Genomic DNA, 25,100 nt, shown 5'->3' on the forward strand with positions numbered 1-25,100 from the left:
TGGTAAGAATCGTTGCAACCAAACAAAAGTCAAACTAAACAAAAAGGCATGTCAACCCAAAAATTTTGCTGCAATTATTGGTGTGACATTGGTGCAGTTCTCAACTGAACCACTAACTTGGACCCAACTATGTATGAATGAGGTCCTATAAGAGCAGTGGATGTATCACCGCATTACTACACAGTTTATGGACAAGAATGGCGCTTTCCAGAATTTTCAGTTATTATCTCAGACTTTTTCATCTAACTGATTTCATTTATATATTTATATTTTTATAGCAGGAGATCACAAATGTTCCAAAAACCAAACCATGAAATATTTTTTGCCCATTTCATTTCCTTTCCATTCTGTTCTATGTCACTGTCCCTGTACTCACCGCACCTGATTTCTGTAATACATGTCCCCTCTTAGGTCATTAAGCCTCTTCCTACCATTGTTCACTTTCTGTACATTGCTGACTAGTAATTGTTACCTAATCAGTGGCCATTCAACCATGGTCCCTTAATAGGAATCTTGTGAAGGAGCCATCTCTTGTGCCATGGTCTGTTATTGACCAGAAGTATCTCCTATTATTTCATTAGTGACATCTTAAGATAAAGTATGTATTAATTATAACCTTCTTAATTAATTTCTCTCTCGCTGGGTCACACTCCAACCAACATGTGGCTCAATGTCCTATAATGACAGTAAATGATTTGCATGGCTTTCTTCTGCCTCCTCCGATTTATTTATGTGGCTAACACATTAGTATGTTATTCTTACCTTTTATGCTCATGTCTGACTCTTATTAGAAGCTAAACTCTAAACCCCAATGCAAAATCTGTACCAGCACCCCCAACTATCAAGCTCCCTTTAAAGTACTGGGGTCGTCCTTCTATGTGATAGAGTGGCCATTGGGCCCAAAAAAACACCAAGACCCAGGTACGACTGCAGCCCCTGCATCCTCTCTAGTTATGGCCCCTGGTTATTTGACACCACAGCTGATATGTACCATTTAATTGTGTGTGATTTAAGTCACATGACTCCCGCTTTATGTAAGTTCTTAATTCTCTAAGAAGTAACATTTCATCTCATGGTAAATAATATGTACATAGTACTTATTATGTAACACTCTTACATGTTAGATATGTGTATAAGAAAAGTGGGGTGTATTTTCATGTACTGTTAGGGCATGCCCCCACGTGGCGGATTTCCTCCGCAACTGTCCGCATCAATGCCGCACAGAATCAGCGTTGCAGATTCTGCTGCGGATCTGCCCAAAATGTGCAGTAAATTGATGCGGACTAGCTGCTGCGGACTGCGGTAAAAGTACTTCCCTTCTCCCTATCAGTGCAGGATAGAGAGAAGGGACAGCACTTTCCCTTGTGAAAGTCAAAGAAATTCATACTTACCGGCCGTTGTCTTGTTCTCTCCTTCGGCATCCAGCCCGACCTCCCTGGATGACGCGGCAGTCCATGTGACCGCTGCAGCCTGTTATTGGCCTGTGATTGGCTGCAGCCGTCACTTAGACTGAAACGTCATCCTGGGAGGCCGGACTGGAGACAGAAGCAGGGAGTTCTCGGTAAGTATGAACTTCTATTTTTTTGACAGGTTGCTGTATATTGGGATCGGTAGTCACTGTCCAGGGTGCAGAAACAGTTACTGCCGATCGCTTAACTCTTTCAGCACCCTGGACAGTGACTATTTACTGACGTCTCCTAGCAACGCTCCCGTCATTACGGGAGCCCCATTGACTTCCTCAGTCTGGCTGTAGACCTAGAAATACATAGGTCCAGCCAGAATGAAGAAATGTCAAGTTAAAAAAGCAAAACGCATCCGCAGCACACATAACATGTGCATGACAGCTGCGGACTTCATTGCGGAAATTAGAATCTCCATTGAAGTCAATGGAGAAATTCCGCCATGAGTCCGCAACCAGTCCGCCACTGCTCCGCAACAGACAGAGCATGCTGCGGACACCAAATTCCGCTCCGCAGCCTATGCTCCGCAGCGGAATTTTACGCATCGTCTAAACGAACACTGCTAAATTAAAGTGGAAGTCAATGGAGAAACGGCTCCGCTGCGGATTAACGCTGCGGAGTGTCCGCAGCGGAATTTAAGTGAAATTCCGCCACGTGTGAACCCAGCCTAAATCCCTTATGTATTACTAGCCACGGTGGCTCGGTTTTGGAGATCTCCCACCAGAACACCACAGTTTGTTTATTTATTATGCTAAAATAGATAGATAGATAGATAGATAGATAGATAGATAGATAGATAGATAGATAGATAGATAGATAGATAGATAGATAGATAGATAGATAGATAGATAGATAGATTATTATGAAAGATTTTATCTATTGCAATTCTGTTGTTAACAGCGCCTCAGAAAATCGCCAGCTTTGCAAATAATTGCCACCAGACAGGCACTAGTGCTTTTGGTAGTGTTCTAGCTGCCATTGAGGATTCCCTATCTAGGAATAGAAAATAAGTACAATATATTGGTATCTATCCCTGACACGCGTAGGGTTAGTTTTAGTACAATATTAGGGACCGAAGATCTCTAAGGAATTACTGATGACACCTGACAAATGTACTGTAGCTAATTTCATTCCTATAGTCTATTTACTCCAATTATTGCACACATTGCATCCCACGTTGATTTATATGGCCTCATCATGATACAAATGAAATTATTACCATGCAAATGCCATATTTTATGAGACATACATCCTTCTAAACAACAGATTGTAAATGCAAATATTCATCCAAAGCCCAGCTTGCCAGTTATTAAGATAAAGCAGTCTACTGGAGGGATGGTGGTGATCAATGCCGTGGCAGGGTATTTTTCAATTAATGTTTTGTCTTTAATTCCCGCTGGTGTGCAGCAGCAGATCAATGAATCTATATTTCCCTCAGTAGAGAAGATAAAGCCCCCTGATTAGAGCTGCGGATTTATTAGACATGCATAGTTAAAGATCAGAAAGAACTTTTGACACCAAGGTCCAGGGTCAGCATAAGGGTCACTGGCATTCTAAATAGTAAATCTCCACAAGGTTGTTGTAATTGATTACTTGTGCTACAAATAACCTGTTTAGAAAACATCAGAGGACTTGATTTCTTTTATTGTATTTATTTATTTTTGGTTTATATTTTTATATTGACACAATAAACATTTTACTATAGTTGTTTATAAATATAACATTGTTTGACCAAGTTCGGTGAATCTGCCGAATACGCATATGTCCGTAGGCTATTTTGTGCCTGAAATATGCCATTAGAACATCTTTTTGCCATATCCTCGGGCGATATATGACGGTATACTTTTTTTTCTCACTTTATTAAAAAGTATAGTCTGCTACACTTACTTCAATACAGGGGAGTCCCGCCCAAAAAACTTATACTACATGCACTACTTTTTTTTTTACAAAGTTTTCGATGGAGTCAATGGGTGACGTATGCAACTGCAAATATTTGCCGACGTGTACGCTGAACGTGTAGCTCCGACGTATAGTTATATACATCGGAGCTACACGTTCAGTGTACACGTCGGCAAATATTTGTGGCATACACACCAAATGAATATTAAGTGTGACCAGTTTTTTGTTTCTAAATTAATATTAAGTCTAAAAATTAACACACAAGCAAAGCAATTCTCTACAGCAATGCAATTCTCTAAAGTCATGGCCCCGCACCTACGTCATTTCCCACAAGTTGCAGGAAATTGTTAGATTACTGAAACTGTGATGTAAGTGTTTTCCTATGGACAAAAAAAAGTCACAAGCAACCCATCAAACTTCACAAAGAATAAAATATCGTTTTGGTCTTATTTTTTGCAATGGTCATAAGGTCTAAATAAAAAAATAATTCTTGACAATTCTGATTTAGAGGATAGCCTGGGACACATTTATAAAAAGTGTTTTTGTGCTGGCTGGTTCTTTTTTAGCAACATGGGGCAAAATGTACTAGATTTGTGCCACATACACTAAATTATTCCAGGTTTGTATGTAAATTTTGCGTAATTGTTAGATTCTGCAGCATCCCAACATCTGGACCCCCCCAGAGAAGTACTGTGTTTTGTATTGCAAAACATTCCCATTCAAGTAATTATTCATTGCAATTTCTGGCACTTGGTCTGTAGTGGCGCTGTCGGAAAAAAGTAAAATAAACCCCTGTACCTTACCCGTGGACCGCATCCCCTTCATTTTTAGGACTGGTAAAATTCCTGGAGGACGATTTCCATTGATCCAACATTGACAGCATATCTGATCTGTAAATCATTAATGCTAAAGGCGGGGGGGGGGGGGAACGTTTGAGCATCAGGTGATTGACCACAAGTTCCTGGAAGCTGGTATTTAATTGACAACCTGGCTCCAGACGCTTACCATCATCGGATCAGGATGGGAATGCCAAGGATTGCGACTTACTAATTAGATTAACGTAACTGCCACCATTACTGATAAACCTAATTGTTTAAGATGATCAGGATATGAGGAGTGCAGAAGTAGCAGTCTCACCCGGGCCCTGGTGCTGACGTGGCGAAAAAGCCTTGTTATAGATTGGGCATATTGGTGCCTAGAAGCTACAAGTTACTCCTCTGGAGATAATGCAGGCTACACTTGTACCACTGACCACCAAATATTCTTGCTCTGGCTCATGGTAAGTATTTTGTTGGGATGGGGAGGATGGTAGGGGTCACTGATTTGTACTTGTCTTGTGTGTAGAAGCTAAATAGAATAACCGCCGTGTGATAGTATATTGACCATATGGTCATATGTGAGACATGCCTAGATTACGCTTTTCTATACAGGAAAAAATATACATATACAAGCCCAACTGAAGCCAAAAGAACATTCTTATGCCATCCGTCTGGTGAATAGAGCCCTATAGATACACTCGGTGCATATTCGCACAGCTTTTCCTGACATATAAATCAAATGTAGGGCTCAAACGTGATGTGAACGGTGTCTTAATCTGCTACTTCACCCAAAAGCATGAACATGCTGCTTACAATGTGCTGAGTATATTGCTGAAAGTAATAAATATTACTGTATGTTTTTATTGTTGTCTTTGGTAAATCATTAACTTGTGTAATTTGCCATACCTAAAAGCTGATATTGTATCTGTCCATTAACTACAGTAAGTGCATAAGTTAAGTGATGTGTAATTACACTGAACGTAGCAGTAACGGTGGTGATATGGGAAGACGCGTAGATAATGTGTTGACTTCCATTCACTCGATTAGCTGGGAGTATTATCCTTGCAGTTTCCGGGGTCCTACCAAACTTCCTGTGCTGCTACCTATTATAATATGGACATACAAAGTAATCATCAGTTAGTTTTTTCAAATAAATAGGGGGTTACAGACGTATCTCACAGCCATTGGTATTGAAGAGCTTCTGCGGCTGTGTAAATGTCAGAGGCGTTTTATTTTTCTTGCGAATGGAAAAAAATGCTTGCGGGATAAAAACAGCGTCTTGCTTTTTCTTCTCGGGTTCCCATCTCTGACCTCCCGTTCACATCAATGGGAGGCAGAGAAATCGGTTTTCACTGCGGTTTTTGCCTGCGGCGCTCAATGGCTGCGGAAGAAAAACGCTGCAAAAAACAGGGGTAAAGAAAGTGCAGGCAGGTCAAAATCTGCCTCAAAATTCCTGAAGGAATTTTGAGGCAGATTTTTCTGCCTGCAAAAAACTTCATGTGAACATACCCTAAAGGTCCAGCAGAAGATCATCCCATTTGAAGCTGACTGAATCCAATCACTTGTCACTTGTTGTTTTTACATTACTCTAGGGGAAAAATAGAACAGGGAGGATTTTTTTTGAACAAAAAAAAAAACTTTATGTAACTGTTTTAAAACTTTCTTTTATTAGTCCCCCTAGGGCAGCGGTCCCCAATCTTTTTTTGCACCAAGGACCACTTTCATTCAAGACAATTTTTCCATGGGCCGAGGAGAGGGGGGAGGTGGTATTACGTGCATTAGAAAACACCCTGCTGACTGCAATTAAATGGAAATAAACTAAGAATTAAAGAGATTTTATGGTCAGTTCACGCGTTGGGTAAATACTGCAGATTTTCAGCAACTAATTTGTTGCGAAAATCAGCAGCATATTACAGTAGCAGCAAAGTGGATGAGATAGAACTAAACACGCTGCATAAATAGTGAGAGGAAAAACCTGGCTATAACGTAACCATACGTCAAAGGTAGGGAAGAAGTTAAGGTGTTAAGAACCTATCATGGGTACCAATCTTCTTAGGCACTACAATGTGTTCAAATAAGCCCAAGGATCATGTAAAAGAGGTGGGGCAAATAAGCGTCAAGTCCACCTTTCCAAGATGGTTAGGGGTGCGATGGTGTTAGAGAAAGCAACCCCATTTTATTATGATGGTGTTAGTCAGTCAGAGAAAGCGATTCCATTTTATTATGATGGTGTTAGTCAGTCAGAGAAAGTGACCCCATTTTATTATGATGGTGTTAGTCAGAGAAAGCGACCCCATTTTATTATGATAGTGTTAGTCAGTCAGAGAAAGCGACCCCATTTTATTATGATGGTGTTAGTCAGTCAGAGAAAGTGACTCCATTTTATTATGATGGTGTTAGTTAGCCAGAGAAAGCGACTCCATTTTATTATGATGGTGTTAGACAGTCAGAGATAGCGACCCCATTTTATTAAAATGGTGTTAGTCAGAGAAAGTGACTCCATTTTATTATGATGGTGTTAGTCAGTCAGAGAAAGCAACCCCATTTTATTCTGATGGTGTTAGTCAGTCAGAGAAAGCGACTCCATTTTATTATGATGGTGTTAGTCAGTCAGAGAAAGAAACTCCATTTTATTATGATGGTGTTAGTCAGTCAGAGAAAGCAACCCCATTTTATTCTGATGGTGTTAGTCAGTCAGAGAAAGCGACTCCATTTTATTATGATGGTGTTAGTCAGTCAGAGAAAGAAACTCCATTTTATTATGATGGTGTTAGTCAGTCAGAGAAAGCGACCCCATTTTATTATAATGGTGTTAGTCAGAGAAAGTGACTCCATTTTATTATGATGGTGTTAGTCAGTCAGAGAAAGTGACTCCATTTTATTATGATGGTGTTAGTCAGAGAAAGCGACTCCATTTTATTATGATGGTGTTAGTCAGTCAGAGAAAGAAACTCCATTTTATTATGATGGTGTTAGTCAGTCAGAGAAAGCGACTCCATTTTAATATGATGGTGTTAGTCAGTCAGAGAAAGCGACTCCATTTTATTATGATGGTGTCAGTCAGAGAAAGCGACCCCATTTTATTATGATGGTGTCAGTCAGAGAAAGCGACCCCATTTTATTATGATGGTGTTAGTCAGTCAGAGAAAGCGACCCCATTTTTTCTTGCTTTAAGCTCTTGGGTTAGAAGTGACAATATTCATATACATTGAGCTTGAAAAAGGCAATGCCGCACTGCAGTCTTTCAGAGGAGGCTGTTTTGTTTCTTTCATCCCATCACACCATAAACTTACTGGTTGTTTGATATATTTTATCAGTAATATTACTAAACACGCAGACTGATTTATATTGTGTATAGATTTAAAAAAAATGCCGTTTTCAAAGCTCATATGACAACATTGAAAACAGCTTCTTCATGTCCTGTAAGTAACTGCAAGTGCCAAATGCCCATTAAGACTAATTCTTTTCTTATTGATTTGATTGCATTTTCAACAGAGAAAAAAATCCCCATGCCGAAAGATATCTGTCAATTATCATGTCTAAGATGTGCAGAGACTACAATTAGATTACCTAAAAGTACTTTGCGTAGGTGATGCAGGGTTTATTTTGTCTTCTCAACTAACACTGAAATTATATTAACATACACAGTTTCCTTCACATCTTGAAACTTTTCCTGTTCAAATGTATCACTTGTTCCAACTCGTCACTAAGGAAAAAATACTCCATTGTTATTCCATCTACATCTATAATGTTTTTCGTTTGAGCCCTTAAGATTCTGTAACATTTTATTATTTATCCCAAAGTGTTTACTGCATTAATGTAAATACACTTAGGCTTATTTCTTCACTAGCTATTAGGTTTCACAATTCCAACATTCCATTTTTTTCTCTAATACAAGGCATTGTAGACAGCTATAACTATAAATGAGTTGGCACCTTTCAGGCTCTGTTCACTTTTGTGCAATATAGTGTAGGTCAACATTTTTTGAAAGTAAAAAAAAACAAAACATAGACCTAAAAAAATGTACATACAATTATGTCATTTTATGTCAATGTCTATTTTTTGTTATCGTTTACATTTAGCATATACAGATGTGTCCTTCCTTACCATTTCTCTTATCGCAACATATCCTGGGATGTGTGGTATGAGATGACCAGATTTAAAAAAAATACAGTTTTCGATGCTCTGTCACGAGATGACTATGCTATATGTGTCTATGTGTGGCCACCTATTGGTTGTGATGTGAATTGCAGCCTGTCAAGAGTTTCGCTAGCATGTTGCAAGTTTGTAATAATAACAATAATAATATTAATTTATGTAGTGCCAACATATTCTGCAGCACTTTACAATTCAGAGGGAGCATGTACATACTATATCAGACATTAGTGACAAAACAAATTAACAATTTAAAAAAGAGGAGTGAGGACCCTGCTCGCAAGAGCTTACAATGTATGAGGAAATAGGGGTGACATAAAATTGAAAAAAGGCCTGTTCAGTACAATAGTCCAGCCATCTTTCTCCAACCAGTATCTGTGTATCACAGACATGAAGTGCATTAGGGTGTAAGGAGTGTGGGTGATACTGCTGAATGAATGGTTCAAGTTCTGATGACTAATGTAAAAGGGGGGCCAAGGAAAGGAGTCAGATTAAGGAATGTTATAGGCCTGTCTAAAAAGATGTGATTTTAGGGCACACTTAAAACTATAAATGTTGGGATTTAATCTGATTGTCCGGGGTATCGCATTGCAAAGGACTAGTGCAGAATGAGAAATGTCTTAAAGAGGAGACTGAGAGGTTCGGATTATCGAGGATGTTAATCTAAGATCATTGGCAGAACGTGGAGCATGGGTAGGGTAGATGAGAGAGTGAGAGACACTGCTGTTGCTGCTTCTGGTAAGTGTTCTGCTATCTCACTCCAGTGCTGGATTTACAGCTACAGTGTCAGTCACCTTAAACTACAAGTACGCTTTAATTGGGGCGTACATAAACAGCAGATGGCCCACAAGCAAGAACAATATATGCGCAATTTGGTCTACAACAATTCATCATAGAATCTCTAAAAATACCCCAGTAGATGATTGCCATGAAATTAACTTAGTCCCTTACAGTAGGAAGCTGATTTTAAGGTGCACTCCTGTGCAGCTGCACAGGTTGCACAAATTGTATGTCCGCCCGTGGCTTTAACACTTTCTGCCCAGTTGCACCGCACATTTTTTTTTGGGAGACCCTTTTAATAAAAAGGAATTGTCCAAAGCAAACAACCCCTTAATAGTTGCCAGGAAGTTCAAGTTCCCTTTGAAATTAATTTACAATTAGGTTGTATTCTATTACAGATTCATAGGTTATTTTACGGTCCTATAAAATAATATTAGAGAATTATATAGTTGAAAATAAACAGCAATGCACCTATATTTTGGCAATGGAGTAGATACCTGAAACTGGACCATATTCAACACCCTATTTGGTCAGGGTTGGTTTGCTGTGCAAGAGTTAAAATAGGGGGTATATAAGACACATAACAGTTAGATACAAACTTTTTATTGAAACTTCCTCTTCTCAATTAATCCAGCAACAAGTAGGGCAGTCGTTCCCAAACTTCTGCAAGCCAGAGAACACCCAACCATTTACAGACCCCACAGGATGTTGCTCATTAATATTTATAACGGTTGGCCCTTTAATAAATCAATGAATATTAATTTTCATTCGATCATCCTGTGTCTGGCTGCCGGTGTCCAACCAGTCTGCAGAACCCCAGAGACATCCCAGTTTGGTAGCCATTAAACTATGTCTTTCTTTCCCCCAAAATCTTCTGTCAGGGGACAGTCAGGAGCAGAGGCATAGGTAGGATTTTCTAAAGGGCTTAGGTGGTTAAAAACAATTCATTATGAAGTTTTGGCTGGACTCGGAGTGTTGTGCAAACTGCAATTCCCTATTTGTATAGCTCCTACTATAGCTGGCTGAGCAGAGGATGTGGCTGCCGAAGATGAAAGGTTCCTAGTCTCATGTTCTGAAGAGGAGACTAGGATCCTTTTTCCTCAAACACCTCTGCTCAACAAAGTCTGCTATACTTTATAGCCTACCTGTCTTAGCGCTGCTGTGCTGAGAGAGAACACTTACTAACAACAGTGGTAGTCAATAAGTGTTCTCTCTTAGTACTAGGACAGACAGGGCAGGCTGTGTGCAGTACAGCAGATGTGACTGCCGGTGTTACTGTACACAGCCTCTAAATTATACAGTCATACAGTTACCATGTAATACCAATACAAGGGCTAGACAATATACAAGGGCTAAATAATACCTCTACATTATGAGCGCATATCCACATAGTATCTGAATAACACCACACTGAATAATACCACTGTACTATTACTGCATAAAAAACACTATAGAAAGCCCAATATTACCACCAATTAACATATAGTGGTAGATACCAGTTCTACACAGGTGTTTTGCCAACCACATAAGTGATTACAGTACAGCTATATCCAGTGACTCACAATTCACATCTTCTCTAATTGGTGTTGTTCAGTTTCCCTATTTTTCTCCATCTGGCCCAGACCTGCAAGGTGACTTCTAGCGGCCACGGCTCATCTTTGCAGTGTTTGCTGCCCAGACATCTTTGGCTTCTTGTTTTTCCAGCACCCTCCCCACCCATTCCCCACCCTCTACATAACTCCCATAACTAGAGTTACCCCCATAAAAGTGCCAAATAGTTGCCCCAGAGGGTAATAGCGCTCTTTATACTAATGGTACTCTTTTAGTGCCCAACACTGTAATAAGGCCGCCTTCGTGTCCCACACAGTAATAGTGCCCCCCATTGTACCATCAACATAGTAATAATCTACCCTTAGTACTAGTACCCTCTTAGTGTCTCCAGAAAGTAACAGTTCCCCCTTGTGTCCACATACAGAAATAGTGCACCCAACATGGTAAGAACACCCCCTTTGTGCCCCCACATAGTAATAGTGCCCCCTTACTACCCTAACACAGGGATAGTGCTCCATTAGTGTCCCACACATTAATAGTGCCCACTTAGTGAACCCAGCAGTCTTATTGTCACCTTACTGCTCCTAAACCATAGTTCCCCCTTTGTGTACTTCTTATACTGTAGTTCCTCCTTAGTGCCCCCACACATTAATAGTTCCTCCTTAGTGCCCATCAAATAGTTAAAATGCCCCCCTTAGTGCCTCCACACAGTAAAAGTTCCCCGAAAAATAATAAAATTAATACTCATTAAACCCCATTCCCACAGTGAATGGAACCCCCTGCTCCGTCATTATATTCAACTGTATCTGCATCGTAACATAGGAGTGCAAGGGGACAGTTTTAACCGTTTAACCCCTTATGTATGCCCCTGGTCAGGAGGCCCCCATACATGCGTCACATTCACCCGACTGCTTGGTTTGTTACTTTGAACTTGTACTTGTGGAGCTCTCACCAGTGATAAATATACTTACAGGATTAATTATGGCCCAGAAGCTGTATCACTTTCAGCAGTAAAAGCAATTCCTTCTCACTCATTCTCTGATCCTCCCCTTTATTGTATCCATTGTGATTCTTGTCATTATAAAAACAAAGATAGAGGAACGTCAGATTGATTGTTTGCATATAACACATGACCTTTGTTCACAAATAATTATTTTCATTTGTAGACTATAGGCAAATCAATTAGAGACTAGGACATCTTTGGTTCTTTCAATTACTGGTCTTGCTGTTGATATCCCTTGAGTGCTATCATTGATAAAGCAGAGGCTGAACATGAATTCTTATAATGAATAATAATATTTACAGCTGCTAACCCCACAACCTTCTGAATATCAATAGACATCCCATGAAAATTAGCACAGCATTATTACCTCTGCCACACAGTGAATAAGCTTACGGACAGTTTTCTAAAGGCTGACTAAGTAATGACTGAGCCAGTAAAAACCTTGCGTCATGATGAAGTATCTCCAAACCACAAGGACAAGGTAAAGGAATCTAATAATTCCTTGCAGAGGATGAGAGATCGTGACCTGTCAGCAGCATTATAGGAAGGAACTGAGTGTACGGGACAAAATAGGTTTATGTCACATACTGTAGTAAATGACATTCTTTTTGTTATCAGATTGAGAATAAACTTGTTTAATTGGTGCTAATAAGAAATCAGCCCTCCAGTTGTCCTCTGCTGTCATGCTATTTCTTAAGGGCCTTTTACATGGGCCAATTATCGGGCAACGAACATTAATATGAACGCTCGTTTACGATCAGTGCCCTGTGCAAACAGAACATTGTTTAGCCGTTGAACAAACAAACGCTCGTTCATCGGCTGATCATATAGTTTATGCTGCATAAAATATTATAGTTATCGGCAGCACATCTCCCTGTGTAAACAGGGAGGTGTGCTTCCAACATGATCGAATGTATGCAGCATTTGTAACAACGATCGCTCATCCCCATGCATTGTTCCATGTAAACGAAGCAAACGAGTGCCGATCAGCAAGCTTTCTTGTTGATCGGCGCTCGTTTACACGGCCCATGTCGGCACGTGTAAGAGGAAAATTAATTATATCTGCTTCCAGGAAACCTGGGTGACTAGCAATATGGCAACCATTAAAGCTCTCAGTGAGGGTTGACACCCAGCTGTTCTAGACTTCTTATCTGACTGGCAAATCTGTATTGTTAGGCCCCATGCACACGACCGTGCCCGTAATCATGGCCCGCGATTGCGGGCACGGCAGGCCGCCTATGGTCGCCCGCATTTTTGGGCCGTGCTCCCATACAGAGTATGGGAGCACATCCCGTAAAACACGAAAAAATTAGACATGCTCCATAATTTCCGGCACAGTTTTACGGCACGGACACCCATACTTAGCGATATGTGAAGGTGTCCGCGGCCAATAGAACTGAATGGGGCCATAATTATGGGATGTAATTACGGCCGAATCTACAGTTGTGTGCATGGAGCCTTATGCAGTGATTTATAAGTGGAGGATGTATAAATACATAAGTAACTTTGGAGATTTGCCATGAAGAACACAAGCCTTGCGAGAGCAGTAATGGGGGCTATATTGGATGTCTTCCTATTTTCTTACAATTGTGAAGAAGAAAATAATAATTTATATTTACTGGTCTCTTTTTTTTATATATAAGAAATGTAGTTTTATTAAGGAAATACCAACCTGAAAGTAGTTTAAAAAAAGGGCATAATTTGCCCAAATTTTTTTTAATTAGCAGATGCTTAGAGCTTCCACTATACAGCTTCCAGAACAAGAGTTTGGGAAGTTTTATATTGTGCTGGGTGTTTGAGAGGCACGCTGTTGTCTTAAAAAATGTCATTAATATTTTGATAAGAAGTAGGAAGGGACTTTAGATTCAGGTTGAACTCAGCAAGTCGCTTGAGTTTCCAACAGCTCAGTCACATGAATATAGAGACCTGAAGGAATGAAACAAGATACTCACCTGAGTATCACAGTTAATGGCCTATAGTACGTTCAGCAAATTGAAGGGTGAAGCTAGTCCTCCAGCACAACGCAGAAATGTGGATAATCCTTATGACTTGACAAAACAACAGTCTTTGTAACCCACAGGGTTCAGTAGGGAACCAAATTGTCATCTACAGAGAAGCAACTCTTGTAATCAACAAGGCTCGATAAATTGCAACAACTATAATCTATACGGCAGCAACTATTGTAATCCACAGGGCTTGGTCGGTTGCAACAATTGTAATCCACAAGCCTCAATCAGTTACAACAAGTGTGATTCAGAGGGATTGTTGAGGAATAAGATTAATAATCCATAGAATTTGGTGGGGAATAACACTTGTTATCCACAGAATTTGAAGAAGAATAACATTTGTAATCCACAGAATTTGAAGAAGAATAACATTTGTAATCCACAGAATTTGATATGACACAACAATTGCAAGCCACAAGTCTAATATGAAACATTACTGTCTCTCTCTATCTCTCCCTTTCTCTCTCTCTCTCTCTCTCTCTATCTATCAAGGAGGCAGCACTTTATTCTGGGGTGACAGGCAGTCATCATAGTATGAAGGGACTCTTAAAAGGCCCCACACTAGGTGGGTGGCGCCACTGTTGCACAAAAGGTCTCTGGGTGGGGCTCAAATGGCAGACACCCTTCCGCCTGACGATGGCTGAATCTGTGCACTTAGTGTCCAAAACTTCTGTGACAGGAGGTTGGGGACTACGTAGTTTTAACTGCCGCTATTGTACCTCCTCTGTGGTGTTCTCCGGGAGGAATTCCAGAGGTAATTTTATAAGGCAAACCTAGTTAGCAAGAGCTCTGAGTACACCCAAATCTCTTAGACTACTCAGTACCTCCTAAGAATTGGGAACATGCTGACTTTATACAAGGAGCCTTTCTTGGTATCGCTCGGTATCTCTTGCCTCAAACGGTAAGCTACTACATGCTACCTCTCCAACTGCCACTGCTTGTACATTGTTCTCTCTTCCTTGCAGCTTCTCTCTAATCTTGGCCCATTTTCTGTCCTTCCGCCCCAGCGGTGTGAATGTTTGCGAGAGGCTACATCTGGCATTTAGCTAAAAATGACATTTTGGTGGAGCATTGGGAGGTCCGTTCTTTCTCCTCCAAAATATCCTATTTATCTTGATGCCAGAACACTATACAGCCTCCTAAAGTCTGGTTATGTATACAATGGCGGATCCCAATATGGGTGGTTCGGACAGCCACCTGGCGCCCGTGACTCCCAGGGGGTCAATGGGATCTGGTTGATTTGCCCTTGTTCTCCCGAACCGGTTGTTAAAATTACAGCCGGTTTGGAGAACTGGGGAGAAGTGGAGCCCAGAACCAGTTCCCTGCACTCAATTTTATCCGTGTCCTTAGGACACGGATACAATTGATTAGTCTAGTGCTGGTGAGATACGGGAACTATCAGTTACCTGACTGCAGCGTTCCACTGGATGAGGCCTGGTCTCTGACCAGGCCTGCGTCACTGGGGAATAGCATGGGAACGGAGAGATGTGAGCATGTAATGTTTATTTTTTTCAGTGGATAGTGTTGGGGACACAATCTAGAGAGGGCTCTATAGGGGCACTATCTACAGGGGATTGTATGGGGGCACTATCTACAGGGGACTCTATGGGAAGCACTATCTAGATTTGGCACTATCTACAGGGGGCTCTATGGGGCACTATCTAGAGGGGACTCTTTGAGGAGCTCTATCTACAGGGGTCACTATCTACAGGAGACTCTATGAGGGCACTATCTACAGGAGGCTCTGAGGGGCATTATCTACAGTGGGCTCTATAAAGGGCACTATATACAGGGGCACTATCTATATGGGGCATTGGGAATGGCACAATCTACAATGCGCATTGTGAGTGGCACTATCTATAGGGGCACTGTGTGTTTGTGATGCTTTACTTTACAATATTTGACACAATTGTATTCAGGGGTGCAGTGTATGGTCTTATGCGTACTATTATATTCAGTGGCGCAGTGTATGGTACCATTATATTCATGGGCCCATTGTATGGTAATAGTATATTCAGGGGTGCAATGCATGGTGATATTATATTTAGGGGCATTGTGTGTGACACCATGATGATTTTATTGTTGTTTAAATGTGCGGAAATGTTGGAAAAGTGAGGAGCCAAAGACATCGGAGTGGAAAATTCAGCAGAAATGTGACGTGGCTGGAAGAAGTTGTCATGAGGTCTGAACCGGATGGAGAAGAAAAGATAAAAAGAACGACTAGAATTTGAGAAGGATTTATAGAGTATCTGTCACCTCTCCTGACATGTCTATTGTAGGAATTCCATGTATACCACAATAATTCTTTGTGTAGCCCAGGACTAATAGACAAATGGGTGTTACCATTCCCATTATCAAGAGGATGTGTTCCTACAAAGTGCAATACTTTTAGAAATGGTTGGAGACTGTTAGTATGTAGGGACACTGCGCTTTGACAAGGGAAATTGTACCACCAATTTCTCAATACTTGCACAGAAAGGTGGTGTAAACTATAGACACGGCGCAGCAGGGTGGTGGTAAGGAAGGGTGGCCCAAGTTTGGGGGACAGTCCAGGGCCTATGGTCTACTTAATCTGGCACTGGCTTTATAGTATGAACTTTCCACAACCACTAGTGAAGCCTTTATGGGCCTCTGTCTCACAGAAAGCCTGTATTTATCTCTGTATCTCTGTTAAATGCAAAGCATTTCCAAACCTCTCTTCGGGAAAGTGATTCCCAACCTCACCTTGTCTGACCCCAAACTTGGCTTTTCATACATGCAGGGCCACACTGTCCATGAGGCAAGGTCAGCTACTCATCTCTGGTGGCGGCGCCACTGAAACCCCCATCCTGCACTATAATTGTATCTGCGTCTATGGGATGCAGATACAATTACATGGATCACAAGGCAGAGCAAGAAACTTTAGTTCCCTGCCATCCAGTCCCTTTCAATGACGCAAGCGTGGCAATGATGTCATTGCGCCGCTTGCGTCATTAAATCCACTGAATGGCAGGGCATGGATGTTCCTTGCCCCGCCATTCAGCGCCTTTCAATGATGCAAGCGGCGAGATGACGTCATCATGCAGCTTGCATTATTGAAAGGCACTGCCATTCAGCGCCTTTCAATGATGAAAGCGGTGCGATGACGTCATCGCGCTGCTTGCGTTGTTGGTTTTGGTCAGAAAAGACCAGGCTTGCGTTACTAGAGGACGACACTGGAACGGAATAAGTTAAGTATGTCAAGTTTTTTGTTTTTTTTGTAAGCAACCAGTGTGAGTGGCTTTATCTACAGGGGGCATTATCTAAAGGAGGCCTTTATCTACAGATGGCTCTAGCTATAGGGGGATCTGAGGGGCTCTATCTACAGGGGACTCTGGAGGCTCTATCTACAGGGGACTATTGGGGGCTCTATCTACAGGGGCTGTATATGGGGCACTATCTCCAGGGGAACAATATCTCCAGGGGACACTATCCCCAAGGGGGGCACTATCTCTCCCCAATGGGCTCTATGGGGGCACTATCTACAGGAGGCTCTATAGGGTGCACTATGTACTGTCTAAAGGGGGCTCTATGTAGGGCACTGTCTACATAGGGCACTATGAGGGGCAATGAGGGCTCTATGAGGGGTTCCGTCTATAGGGGGCTCTGTCTACATGGGCCTCTCTCTACAGGGGGCATTATCTACAGGGGGCTCTAAGGTGGGGCACTATCTACATGGGGGACTGTGTGTGTGTGTGTGTGTGTGTGTGTGTGTGTGTGTGTGTGTGTGTGTGTGTGTGTGTGTGTGTGTGTGTGTGTGACACCGTGTATGGTGCTTTTACAATCGGGGATACAGTGAAGGGCGCTATTATATTTAGGGGCATAGTGTGTGACACCATGATAATTTTATCTTCATTTATAGATGTGGAAAAGTTTGAAATGTGAGAAACTGAAGACATCTGAGCGGCAAACTGCAGAAATGGGCAGTGGCCGGGAGAAGTCGTCATGAGGTCTGGATCGGATGGAGAAGAAAAGAGAAAAATAATTACTCCAACCTGAAAAGAGGTCACCTGTGAGTCACTCAATGTAAATGTTTATTCTGCCTCTAATCCATACTGTAGTCACTGTATGATCTGCAGCGAGATGATGGGTGGTATGATTTTTTTTGTGAAACAGCAAATCCCAGCATATCCTTACCATTACTCGGGCCATGCTGGGAGTAGTAGTTTTACACTGTACAAACCTATACGGCAGGGGTTACACTGAATTTGCAAATGATCTCTGTACTGAGCTGTATTTGTGCTGGTGCTGTATTTATGTACGGAGCTTTGTTCTGGTGTTGTATTTATAAACTGAGCTTTGTGCTTGTGCTGCATTTATGTATTGAGATTTGTTCTGGTGTTGTATTTAAGTACTGAGCTTATTTCTGGTACTGTATTTATGTAATGAGCTTTGTTCTGGTGCTGTATATATGTACTGAGCTTGGTTCTGGTTTTGAATTTATGTACTGAGCTTGGTTCTGGTGTTGTATTTATGTACAGAGCTTTGTTCTGGTGCTGTATTTATGTACTGAGCTTGGTTCTGGTGTTGTATTTATGTACTGGGCTTTGCACTGGTGCCGTATTTATGTACATAGGTTGGTTCTGGTGCCGCATATATATCAGAGCTTGGTTCTGGTGCTGTAAATATGGGATATATTTATAATAACAAAATTACAGGGCAAATGGAATTGTTGCAATTTATTGTCTATTTAATGGGAACCTATCAGGCAGTTTTAACCCCTTGAACCGCCGCCATGCGTTTATACATGACCTGACAATATTTCCAAACATTCCCCTGTATGTTTTTTCAGATGCAGCAAAATCTATAAAGTCAACTTTTAAAAACAGCGCACGCTGTATGCTAATTACTCTTTAAAGGTTCATTGGCCAGTACTGCAAACCTGAAAAGTCACACAGTCCTGACTCCAAAGCCACCTTTCCATGTTTGATTGACATCTTCCTGGCTGTTCTACATCACTACCAGTCTCCTCCAGCTTTCTCAGATGCGCCATTTCTCTGTAATCCATGAGCAGGCACCGTGCAGTGAGGTGTACTCTGCAATGGCGCATCCGCAAGAGTTGTAGGAGGCTGATAGTGATGTATGTAACGTCTATGGCTGGGGGGTCGTCGTTCAGACTTACCCCTTGACGATCCCGGCCATGGACATCTCTCTTCACGGCATCAGCTCCCTCCAGGGAGACACCGGCACAGTCTTCTGGGTCCTCAGACTGATTCCTGCAGGGCGCCCGCGCGTGCACGACATTAAAGGGCCAGTATGCGTCCAGCTGTCACCCATCAATTATCAGCTCAACTGGCTGCTGGACTATAATAAGGGGCTCTGCCCACTGGTTCCTTGCTTGAGTGTTGTTGTATACCTAAGTTTGTCTTGCAAATGGTCTCCCAGTGTTTTCCAGAACCAGTGTTACCCGTTCCTGCTGCCTGTACCCTGTATCCCCTGCTATCGCATCTACAAGTGAAAGTCAAGTCGTGCCTTCCGCCACACCCACGGTGCCAACTGCTGATACAGTCAAGTCGTGTCTTCCCGCTGCATCTGCGGTGTCACCTGCTGTGAAAGTCAATCCGTGCTCCCGCTGTCTACATTGCCTCAGGTACCTGTTCTGAACTATAGACATTGTTTTGTACCTTGTTGGCCAGCTGCTACTCCGCTACGCGGTAAGGCCCCGCTGGCCAAGTCAAGAGCCTGTCATTCTCCCAAGCCATGCAGACCTGCGGGATCTGCAAGCACGACAGGATCAACTCTATGTGGCAGTAGACTCCATCACACAGCATCTAGGTGCGCTAGTTACTTCCGTCACCACTCCTATTCAAGCTCCTCCGATCGACCCTCCTGCTACACCTCCTGGCAGCCCCAGTTCGGACTCTCGGTTCTCGCTGCCATTGCCACCTCGGTTCCATGGCGACGCAAGTTCGTGCAGGGTGTTTCTGAATCAATGCCAAATCCACTTCACTCTGCACGCCCGAGCATTTCCTTCGGACGGAGCCAGGATCGCCTTCATTATATCCCTACTCACCAGCAAGGCCCTGGCGTGGGCGAATCCAATCTGGGAATGACAGGGACCCGAGACCCGAGACTTCCAGGGGTTTGTGCAGTTGTTCCGTTACGTATTTGAGGAGCCTGGACGAGCCTCATCGGCAGCCACTGCTATCTTTAACCTGCGTCAGGAGGACGCCTCCGTGGGCGAATACACCATCCAGTTCCGGCCTCTGGCAGGAGAATTGTCCTGGAACAATGAGGCCATTAGCATCCTTCTGGCATGGCCTATCGCCTGAGATCAAAGACGAACTGGCTGCTCGAGATCTCCCAACTGCCCTGGATGACCTGATTCTACTGGCTACCCGTGTGGACATAAGGTTCAGAGAGAGATCCCAAGAGATTCTACAGGAGAAACGGCTTCCTAGACTGGCGCCCAACTTCCAGCATCCCCTCTTGCCTTGTTCTTCTGCTGCACCCGAGGTTCCGATGCAGGTGGATCGGCTTAAACTGTCCGATCAAGAAAAACAGCGAGGGGGCACCTTTGGACTGCCTATATTGCGGCCTCGCTGGCCCTGTTGTGCGTTTGTGTTCCCAGAGGCCAAAGAAACCCCAATGCTTGGGATTGGTTGAAGAGACAACCCTGGGTGAAACTTCACTTAATAGAGAACTCTCTTCCAAGCTGTTTATTCCTGTGACCATCGTCGCTGGCGAGAGACCTCATCCAGTCTCTGCCTACCTGGACTCTGGCTCTGCAGCCAATTTCATCCGTCAAGACCTTGTGGATCTTCTTCAATTGCCTACCGTTTTGCTGGAGAGACCATTGATTGTTGCCTCGGTAGATGGACTGCCTTTGCCTGACCCAGTATTGTCTGTGACCAAGCCATTGAGACTCCAAGTGGGAGCTCTTCATTCTGAGCTCATCTCCCTGTATGTCATGTCCAAGGCCGTCAACCCCGTGCTGCTGGGTTTGCCTTGGCTCCGTCTTCACGCCCCAGTCCTGGATTGGAACTCCGGAGAGTTTCTACAATGGGGCCCCAAGTGTCTAGACCGCTGTCTGGGTCGTGTCCATCCATACCAGCCTTCTCCGCATCAGTCATTGACAGGGTTGCCTCCTTGTTACTCTGAGTTCGCTGATGTCTTAGACAAAAAGGAGGCAGAGATATTAACACCACAGAATACGATTGTCCTATCGACTTGGTTCCTGATTCTTCCCCTCCTCGCGGTAGAGTATACCCTCTCTCCTTGCCAGAGACCCAGTCTATGTCAGCCTACATTAAAGAGAATCTGGAGAGGGGCTTCATACGAAAGTCTTCATCCCCGGCTGGAGCCGGGTTTTTATTTGTCAAAAAGAAGGATGGATCTCTGCATTGACTACCGAGGCCTCAATCAGATCATGGTGAAAAACAGGTACCCTTTGCCGTTGATTTCGGAGCTCTTTGATCGTATATGGGTGGGCAAAAAATATTTCCAAGCTTGACCTGCGGGGGGCTTACAATCGAATCCGGATCCGTCAGGGAGACGAGTGGAAGACTGCATTTAACACACGTGATGGACACTACGAATATTTGGTCATGCCCTTCGTCCTGTGTAACTCTCCCGCAGTATTTCAAGAATTTGTGAATGACATTTTTTGTGATCTCCTCTATGTCTGTGTTGTGGTGTGTCTCGATGATATCTTGATTTTTTCCCCAGATCTTGTGACTCATCAGGGCCATGTCCGCCAGGTGTTGCTTAGATTAAGGGAGAATCATCTTTACGCCAAATTGGAGAAGTGCGTGTTCCAAGAGAAGTCTCTACCCTTCCTGGGCTATATTATCTCTGATCAGGGTCTCAAGATGGACCTTGAAAAGGTCAAGGCTGTCCTGGAGTGGCCACGTCCCCAAGGCTTAAGGGCCATACAACGCTTCCTGGGATTCGCCAACTTCTACAGACTGTTCATTCCCAACTTCTCTTCTTTGACAGCCCCCATCTCCACCCTCACTAAGAAGGGTATTAATGCCAAGGTATGGACTCCAGAGGCGGAAATCGCATTTGAAACCTTCAAAAAGGCCTTCACGTCAGCCTCTATACTTCACCACCCTGATGTATCCTTACAGTTTTCATTAGAGGTAGATGTCTCCTCTGTTGGTGCCGGTGCACTATTGTTCCAGAGAGGTTCAAAAGGCATACCTTGTTGGCCATCTGCTACTCCGCTACGCGGTACGGCCCAGTGGGTCCACAGCCCGTGCCGTGACAATGTAGAACATGAATGAGGATGTCAATCAAGATCTGGGGGGTGCCATTTCAATTTTTGCCTCAGGCAGCAGAAAAGCTACAATCAGCCCTGGATATATGGTTTATACAGGGCCTCACAATACCAATATAGCAGTTCTGCAATGACCAGGTAAAGGTAGATCCGTATTTACATGACAGAGATGGATGTTGGATAAATTTGTTCCTTAAATAAATGCTATCTATCTATCTATCTATCTATCTATCTATCTATCTATCTATCTATCTATCTATCTATCTATCTATCTATCTATCTATCTATCTATCTATCTCTATCCATGGCTAATTCCACATCCTGACCAAGATCCAGAAATAAAGAAGTTTGTTGAATATCCGGTGAGTGCCTCGATAATTTCTACTTGTTTTATTTCAAGCTACATTGTGCTGTACTGATCGATGAGCACCTCCGGGCAACTTGGCTGCTATAATCAGCAAAGATAAGAAAACCATTCTATGCACTCCGTTTATGCAAGTCATTCTGGTTCAGCAGTGCCAGCTGTTTTTTCCTTCTTCCTAATCAATCTATCTATCTCTATCCAGTGGCGTAGCAATAGGGGTCACAGTGGTCGCAGTTGCGACCAGGCCCCAAAGCCTGTGGGGCCCACGGGCCCCCGTTGCCATACAGCATGCTTTTTAAATAAATTTTCTGTGTCGTGAAGCCGGCACTTCCTGGTTACGGTCACATGGTACACTTCGTGTACCATGTGACCGTGTTCTCATGTGACACGTCTTCCAGCCAGTGCAGTGGAAGAGTGGAGGACTCGAGGTGAGCTGCAGAGTCTGTAGAGACTGTGCCCTGAGCTGCTCGACGCAGGCAGGCGGGATGTAGCGACATCATCGCGCCTGTCTGCGTCGAGTCACTCATAGTACACACCGGAGGAGGCGAAGGAACGGGGATAGGTAAGTAATTATACTATTTTTCTATTATGCACATATGGGGGCATTATACTGCATGGGGGGCTGATATGGGGAGGCATTATACTGCATGGGGCTGATATGGCATGGGGCATTATACTGCATGGGGGCTGATATGGGGGAATTATACTGTATGGGGGGCATTATACTGTATAGGGAGCTGATATGGGGGCATTATACTGTATGGGGCTGATATCGGGGGCACTATACTGTATGGGGAGCTGATATGGGGGGCATTATTCTGTATGGGGGGCTGATATGGGGGGCATTATACTGTATGGGGAGCTGATTTGGAGGGTCATTATACTGTATGGGGAGCTCATATGGGGGGCATTATACTGTATGGGGAACTCATCTGGGGGGCATTATATTGTATGGGAAGCTCATATGGGGGCATTATACTGTATGGGGGGGCATTATATTGTATGGGAAGCTCATATGGGGGGCATTATACTGTATGGGGGGGCATTTTACTATATGGGGCTGCTATGTGTGGCATTATACTGTGGGGGCTGATATGGGGAGCATTATACGGAATGGGGCTATTATGGGGGGTATTATACTGTATGGAGCATTATACTCTGTGGGGCAGCTATGGGAGCAGTATACTGTGTGGGGGCATTATACTATGGGGGCTGTTAGGCAAGGCGTCTGGGCATAGGCGTGCGCAGGGGTCTGATGATGGTTGTGTTGGGCAGGGGTAGGGGGGCCCCAAGCTGAATTCTTGCACCCGGGCCCATGATCCTTTAGCTATGCCCCTGTATCTATCAATCAATCAATCAATCAATCAATCAATCAATCTATCTATCTATCTATCTATCTATCTATCTATCTATCTATCTATCTATCTATCTATCTATCTATCTATCTATCTATCTATCTATCTATCTATCATCTTCTTTTAACCAGATATGCATGATTTTTTATAAAACTTTGCAGCATTTTTTTTTCTTGTAATGCAACTAATGTAGTAAAGGTGTCAGGTCATTTTTTTCCAAGTGCTTCTGTTATTTTTAAAAATGTATAGATGATATCTCAGAGAAAAGTAACACTATTTTGTTACCTTCGCACATTGTGTCAGTTCATGAATTTCGGCTAATAGACGGCACTGATTTATCCTGTGTGACCTTATATTTTATATTACATGAGCATTTGATGCTGGGAATGTACCAAAAATACGTAGACATCTTTAAAAAAGAAAAATCACGCCTTTGCGTTTTTGTGTTTCCAAGATGCTTTTTAATTCTATATTTTCAGCGTGAAGCCATGCCTTGTTTTAAGACAGCTCCGGTCTATTAGGCTCCTAATTTATCTACTGTTGTGAAGGCCATTGCAAATGTTACTTTATAAATAATAGACTAGTGATCCATAACCACCTTCTATGTAATAGCATAGAGTCTACCGCACCTAATATGAAAGAACTGCTGGTTGCTAGGTGCCTGAATGCCGCCTGCCTATTTCGCAACTGATATAGTTTTGTCTCCCTGCTAAGATGACAAAACCGTAATTAGAGTTTAATCAAGAGTTACATTAGTGGCACGGTTTCCGACGGGCTGACTTTTGTTGCTCACCAGCAGTTAAGTGCATCTGCCCGTATTTACCATTTCTCGAGATTTAAACATTTATTGCCATATTTACAGGAGGAAAAATACAAAAAAAATACTAAAGTAACCACAAGAGCCAAGCAGTCATGTAGAAAAAGAAAATAGAATTCTAATAATTAGCTATCATATTGTGAGACGTTATTTATCAAAAGCCATTAATTTATTGAGCGGGGGAGGGGAGGGGTGGGTCAGACAGGGTTTTATTCGATAAAAATGCATTTCTCTCTTGTCAATATTGATAAATAGGAATCAAACACTATTCTTTTAACATTTTAAATAAAAAAATAAAAGAGGAATATTATATCACCATTACATTTGTTCATAATATTTTTCTAGGTAACGGATTTAGGTTTGGATTCTATTTTATGTGTAGAATTTTTTTATTTTTTTTGCTAAATAGATTATAAATATGTATATCACAGGGAGCATTTCATTCTTACAGACAGAAAGAGAGATTTATCACAGTATTAAGACTAATGCATTTAGGAGTTAACAAAAGGGTGCAAAATACACCAAAATTATCAAAATGGCTTACGTGACTTAATATTGGCAAAACTTGCTAAACATGATAGACACATTTTCCTTACGCCACCTCAGGACTGGTACATAGTAACATGCAATCTATTATCCTACAGAGCTGATGT

The sequence above is a fragment of the Rhinoderma darwinii genome, chromosome 1 (assembly GCF_050947455.1).
Source record: "Rhinoderma darwinii isolate aRhiDar2 chromosome 1, aRhiDar2.hap1, whole genome shotgun sequence".
Classification (NCBI taxonomy): Eukaryota; Metazoa; Chordata; class Amphibia; order Anura; family Rhinodermatidae; genus Rhinoderma; species Rhinoderma darwinii.